Source organism: Gossypium hirsutum, chromosome A04 (assembly GCF_007990345.1).
Source record: "Gossypium hirsutum isolate 1008001.06 chromosome A04, Gossypium_hirsutum_v2.1, whole genome shotgun sequence".
Classification (NCBI taxonomy): domain Eukaryota; kingdom Viridiplantae; phylum Streptophyta; class Magnoliopsida; order Malvales; family Malvaceae; genus Gossypium; species Gossypium hirsutum.
This window is the reverse complement of record NC_053427.1, coordinates 5680051-5686812: the sequence shown is the minus strand read 5'-3', so window position 1 is coordinate 5686812 and position 6762 is coordinate 5680051.

The following is a 6762-nucleotide window of genomic DNA, read 5'->3' as shown; positions in this document are numbered from 1 at the left end:
AGACATAATGAAAGGCCAATTTTGCCTGGTCTTGCTGGGTCTTGACTTCATTGGTGTTCTTCTGGTTCAGATAATCTTCTTCCAATCCACTGCATCTTGTAGCTTTAGATTCAATCTATTACATTTTCTGACATATGCCTTGTAGCTTCGATCTACTCCAATGTAACTTCATAAAGATAAGATCTAAGCTTCAATCTACTCTGTTACGACTCTACGGGGATGAGATTTGTGTTTTCAGTCTGCTCCACTGTTGAATGCAGGGAGATAGAGTTATCGGCTTCGATGTACTCCTCTGTAGTCAGGGAGGTAAATCCGCCATCGTCGATCTGCTTTCTTCGATCTTCTTCACCACCAGTATGGGAAAACAAAATCTGCACCGTCGGTCCACTTCCTACCAATATAGGAAGATAGGATCTGATATCTTCGATCTACTTCATGCCAATACATGAAGATAAGATCTGCTTTCTGCGATCTGCTTTGCCACCAATATGGGAAAACAAAATCTGCATCGTCGGTCCACTTCCTACCAATATAGGAAGATAGGATCTGATATCTTCGATCTACTTCATGCCAATACATGAAGACAAGATCTGCTTTCTGCGATCTGCTTCGCCACAAATATGGGAAGACAAGATCTGCATCTTCGGTCCACTTCCTACCAATATAGGAAGATAGGATCTGATATTTTCGATCTACTTCATGCCAATACATGAAGACAAGATCTGCTTTCTGCGATCTGCTTCGCCACAAATATGGGAAGACAAGATCTGCATCTTCGGTCCACTTCCTACCAATATAGGAAGATAGGATCTGATATCTTCGATCTACTTCATGCCAATACATGAAGACAAGATCTGCTTTCTGCGATCTGCTTCGCCACAAATATGGGAAGACAAGATCTGCATCTTCGGTCCACTTCCTACCAATATAGGAAGATAGGATCTGATATCTTCGATCTACTTCATGCCAATACATGAAGACAAGATCTGCTTTAATGACTTCAATCTATCCCACTGTAACTTCAGGGGTATAGGATTAGTCTCTTTGATCTGTTCTCTGGGGAACATGACCTGCCAAAATCCATTTCATGGACCTATTTATGCCTAGTGTTTAGGATGACATGATCAGAATGAATCAAATGCTCCTAACTAGATGTGTATGTATTATATTTGTAGAACGTCATGAGAATGATCCATTTTTAATGCTTAGGTTGTCATTCCTCATTGTTCATCAAGGTTCTATCACTGATGCCTTCTTGTTCAGCCAGTTTGACAGAAAACCCAAAGAAATAGACGCTATTTAGACTATCATTTCTCAAATGTTTCCAACCCTTAGGTTTGGTTAGTTCTAAACAATAGTCCTGTTTCAGGTCCTCGTATTATTTAGAAACTTTCAGAGTAATATGCAGAACTCCTTCTGTATGTGTATTGTCAGTCCATTAATCGTTATCTCAATGAAAAATGCTTGAAAAATATTATCAAAATGGACAAAATGAAATTTTTTGAGAGCAAATCTCTAAACAAACAGATCAAGATAGCAAATTTTGCTGAGATACGGGATGAATAAGATGAAAAAGATTATCACAATGAATAAGATGGAATTTTATTGAGAGCAGAGCTTTAAATGAACAAATAGCAAATTTGCTAAGATGTAAATAAGATAAAAAGATGCCCCAGATATCGCAGCATGAGCTTCTCTGCACAAACTCTGTGTTTAGAAGTCCTAAAAGACTTTGTTGATGCCCCAAGATGCAGCATCTCTCCTTCTTGTTAATTCGGAGAAGACAAAACTACTCTATGCCTCATCTTTGATCGAAAATTTGAATTGCCCATTCCTGGGTTTTCAATTCAAAGCTCCTTTGGTCTCAAGGTGCCCTTTGCGGGTTTTCGCCTTGGCCTCTCCCCCTTTTTTTTTTTTTTTTTTTTTTTTTTTTTTTTTTTAGGCAAAGTACCTCTTCACTGAATCCGAATTCACAGGATTGGGCAAGCTTTTGCCATCCATCCCAGTTAAAATTAATGCCCCTCCTGAAAAGGCCTTTTTTACTACATAAGGTCCCTCCCAGTTTGGCATCCACTTTCCTCTGAAGTCCTTTTGTATGGGAAGGATCTTCTTCAGTACCAAGTCCCCTTCATGGAAGTTTCTAGGACGAACTTTCTTATTGTAAGCTCGCATCATTCGTTTCTGGTACATTTGACCATGACGGATAGCTCTTAATCTCCTTTCCTCAATCAAGTTCAGCTGATCATATCGGGCTTGGACCCATTCTGCTTCATCTAACTTTAGTTCTGAAAAAACTCGGAGAGAGGGAATTTCAACCTCAATTGGTAGCACTGCCTCCATCCCATAAACCAAAGAGAATGGTGTTGCCCCGGTAGAAGTCCTGACGGATGTTCGATAAGCATAGAGGGCGAATGGCAACTTCTCGTGCCAATCTCTATAGGTCTCAGTCATTTTCCCCACAATCTTTTTGATATTTTTATTGGCTGCCTCCACCGCACCATTCATCTTCGGACGATATGGCGATGAGTTGTGGTGCTTGATCTTGAATTGATTACAAACCTCTGCTATCGTGCTATTATTCAAATTTAATGCATTGTCTGATATGATCCTTTCAGGCATTCCATACCGACATATGATTTCCTTCTTTAGAAACTTGCTGACCGCTGTCTTTGTGACGTTGGCGTAAGAAGTAGCCTCTACCCACTTAGTAAAGTAGTCAATCACTACAAAAATGAAACGATGTCCGTTTGAAGCCTTTGGCGATATTGGCCCAATGACGTCCATGCCCCACATGGAGAAAGGCCATGGGGAAGTCATGACGTGAAGAGGTGATGGAGGCACATGAATTTTGTCTCCGTAAATCTGGCATTTATGGCACTTCTTAGCATACTTGATGCAGTCTCCTTCCATGGTAGACCAATAATATCCAAATCTCATGATCTGTCTGGCCATTGTGAAACCGTTAGCGTGTGTTCCACAAATACCATCATGGACTTCTTCCAAGATCTGCTTGGCCTCCACAGCGTCTACACATCTTAACAGCACCTGATCTTTTCCTCTTTTGTACAGGATTTCTCCATCTAAGACGTAACCACTGGCCAGCCTCCTCAACATTCTCTTGTCATTCTCAGTTGCTTGGTTTGGGTATTCACAATTTTTCACGTATCGCAATATGTCCTGATACCAAGGGTTGTCGTCCTTTTCTTCTTCCTCGTCAATATTACAACAGTGGGCTGGAACCTCATAAATGCTCATTTGGATAGGCTTCACATCCTCTGGTCTATTTACTTTGATCATGGAAGCCAATGTAGCTAGAGCGTCGGCCATCTGATTCTCGTCTCGTGGGAGATAACAAAAAGTGATGTCGTCAAACTCCTCAATCAATTCTAGGACTATCCTTCGGTAACTAATCAACTTAGGGTCTCTTGTTTCCCATTCGCCTTTGAGCTGATAAATTACCAATGCCGAATCCCCATATACCTCAAGTACCTTGATTTTGCGTTCCATAGCCGCGCGGATTCCCATGATACATGCTTCATATTCCGCCATGTTATTTGTGCAATCAAAATCTAGTTTACTGGTGAAAGGATAATGATCACCGTTTGGAGATACCAAGACTGCCCCAATCCCGTTGCCCATGGCATTTGAGGCTCCGTCAAAATTTAATTTCCAAGTATTGCCTTCTTGTGTGCTCGCTTCAGTAGTTGCCACATACATCAGATCCTCGTTTGGGAAGTCAAAGTTCAAAGGCTCATAATCGTCCAGGGCTCTACTTGCTAGAAAATCTGCTATCGCGCTCCCTTTTACAGCCTTTTGATTCACATAGGTTATGTCAAATTCAGATAGTAGAATTTGCCATCGGGCCATCCTTCCGTTTAGAGCAGTTGACTCCATCATGTATTTCAGAGGGTCTAACTTTGAGATTAACCAAGTCGTATGGTACAACATGTATTGTCTCAATCTCCGAGTAGTCCAAACCAATGCGCAACATAATTTTTCAATTGGCGAATATCTCGTTTCGCATTCAGTGAACTTCTTACTGAGATAATAGATCGCTCTTTCTTTTCGTCCTGACTCATCATGTTGGCCGAGCACGCACCCCATGGAATTCTCAAATACTGCCAAGTATAGTATTAGTGGTTTGTCAGGGCTAGGTGGCATCAGTACTGGGGCATTGGACAAGTAATGTTTAACTCTTTCGAAAGTTTTCTGGCACTCCTCATCCCATATACCTGGATTGTGTTTCCTAAGAAGACGGAATATGGGGTCACACTTCTCAGTTAATTGTGAAATGAACCGAGCGATGTAATTTAGTCTTCCTAGGAAGCCCCGAACTTCTTTTTGAGTACTTGGCGGAGGTAATTCTTGTATGGCCTTAACTTTGTCTGGGTCAATTTCAATTCCCTTTTCGCTGACTAAGAATCCTAGCAGTTTCCCTGATCTAGCCCCGAAAGTACACTTGGCTGGGTTAAGTTTTAGCTGGAACTTCCTTAACCTCAGAAACAGTTTTCTCAGAACTTGCACGTGTTCCTTTTCTGTTCTGGATTTCGCGATCATGTCATCAACATAAACTTCTATCTCTTTATGCATCATATCATGGAATAATGCTACCATGGCTCTCTGATACGTTGCTCCTGCATTTTTCAATCCAAAAGGCATCACTTTATAACAAAACGTCCCCCACATCGTTATGAATGTGGTCTTTTCCTTGTCTTCAGAAAGCATCTTAATTTGGTTGTACCCGGAGAAACCATCCATGAAAGAGAACAGTGAGTATCCGGCCGTGTTGTCTACCAAGGTATCGATATGAGGCAGTGGGAAATTATCTTTTGGGCTGGCTTTGTTCAAGTCTCTGTAGTCCACACACATTCGCACCTTCCCATCTTTCTTAGGAACAGGGACTATATTGGCTACCCATTCTGAGTATTTGACCACCTGTAAGAAACCAGCATCGAATTGCTTCTTGACTTCTTCCTTTATTTTTAGCAAGACATCAGGCCTCATCCTTCGAAGCTTTTGTTGGACTGGTTTGCATTCTTCCTTTATAGGCAATCGGTGTACCACAATATCAGTACTTAAACCTGGCATATCTTGGTAGGACCATGCGAAGACATCTTTAAACTCTTGAAGCAACTCAACAAGGTCTCGCCTTGTTTCCTTGGCAATGCAAGCGCCAACTTTTACCTCTCTGCCCTCTTCTAAGATCACGACTTCTACTGATTCCTTATAGGGTAGAATTTGTTTTTCTTCTTCTTCCATCATTCTTAACAAATCCGGAGATAAAACGCTGTCTTGGTCACCTTCAAAATCTTGAGGATTATCTATACTCATGTCTTGCTCAAATAGAGACTCTGAATTAGTAACAGAGTCGTTCATCTCGTTGATATCTGAAGACCTGTTATTGGAACAAATGGAGACCCAAATAAAAGAGTCTAAGAATACTTGTATGCATACTATGATTATAAAGGGAATGAAAAGAATGAAAGAATATTTGCTCAAGATGAAACTGAATGATAAGTTTTCACTGAAATTAGATTTTGGACATGTGCCTTTTACAAAAGATTCTTATCACCCCCAGGCTTAGGGCAACAAGTGTTCTGAATATTACTCTGAATTAGTTCTAAATGTTACAGGGATCTCTTCTGCAGTCCAGTTATTCAAAACACTTCCAGGTTCGCAAAGACGAATGCCTGACAAATTCCTTTCCACCCTTTCTTCCGCGGATATGGCATTGATGTCCAACTTCTCAATCCTTCCTTCTGTAACCTCATCCTTCTCTTCAGGGTAGACCATTCCCCTTGAAACAAAAGTCTTAGATATATGGGGAAAGGTCATCGGTCCCCACTTGACTTCTATCCCGCACAAATGTGCTCTTCTCTTTTCCTGCTTTTTCTCCATCTCTTTCCTCCTTTCCCTCGCATTAGGCTTATATCCCAAACCATAACGGTCCTGCTTGTTAATTAGGATCGGCACTCCGACCCTTCCCTGGAGGTATTTTCCCAATCCTCTTCCAGGCAATGCTCCTTTTCCCATCGTTAGCTGTAAGCTCATTAACGTAGCTTTGGATATCTTAGGCTCTGGGATTTTGCTCATCTCGATGACAAATGTGGCATTTACGAATTCCAATGATCGGAATGAACATTCTATCGCTTCACTATCGGCCTCTATGTATGGCATATCATCGGTGACTGATGCAATGATGTCTTCTTCTGCATCTATAGTCACCAATCGACCCTCCATCACCAATTTTAACTTTTGGTGAAGTGACGATGGTACAGCTCCTGCAGAATGGATCCAAGGCCTCCCCAATAGGCAATTGTAAGATGGTTTAATATCCATTACCAAAAAATCCACCTCGTATGTATTTGGACCAATCAATAGAGGTATCTCGATTCTTCCCATCACTTTCCTCTGAGTGCCATCAAATGCTCTCACTATATTTTGGCATGATTTCATGTGAGAACTGTCCACAGGTAACCTGTTTAATGTGGACAGGGGTAAAACATTCAGGGCCGATCCATTGTCCACGAGTACTGCCGGTAGTATACACCCCTTGCAACGGGCAGTGATGTGCAAGGCCTTGGTAGATCCCATACCACCTGGCGGGATCTCATCATCGTTGAAGAAGATGAAATTATCGGCATTTATATTGTTAACCAGGCGATCCAATTTGTTCACTGAGATATCTTTAGCGACATAGGTCTCATTTAGCACTTTTACCAACGCATTACGATGTATCTCTGAACTTAGAAGTAACTCGAG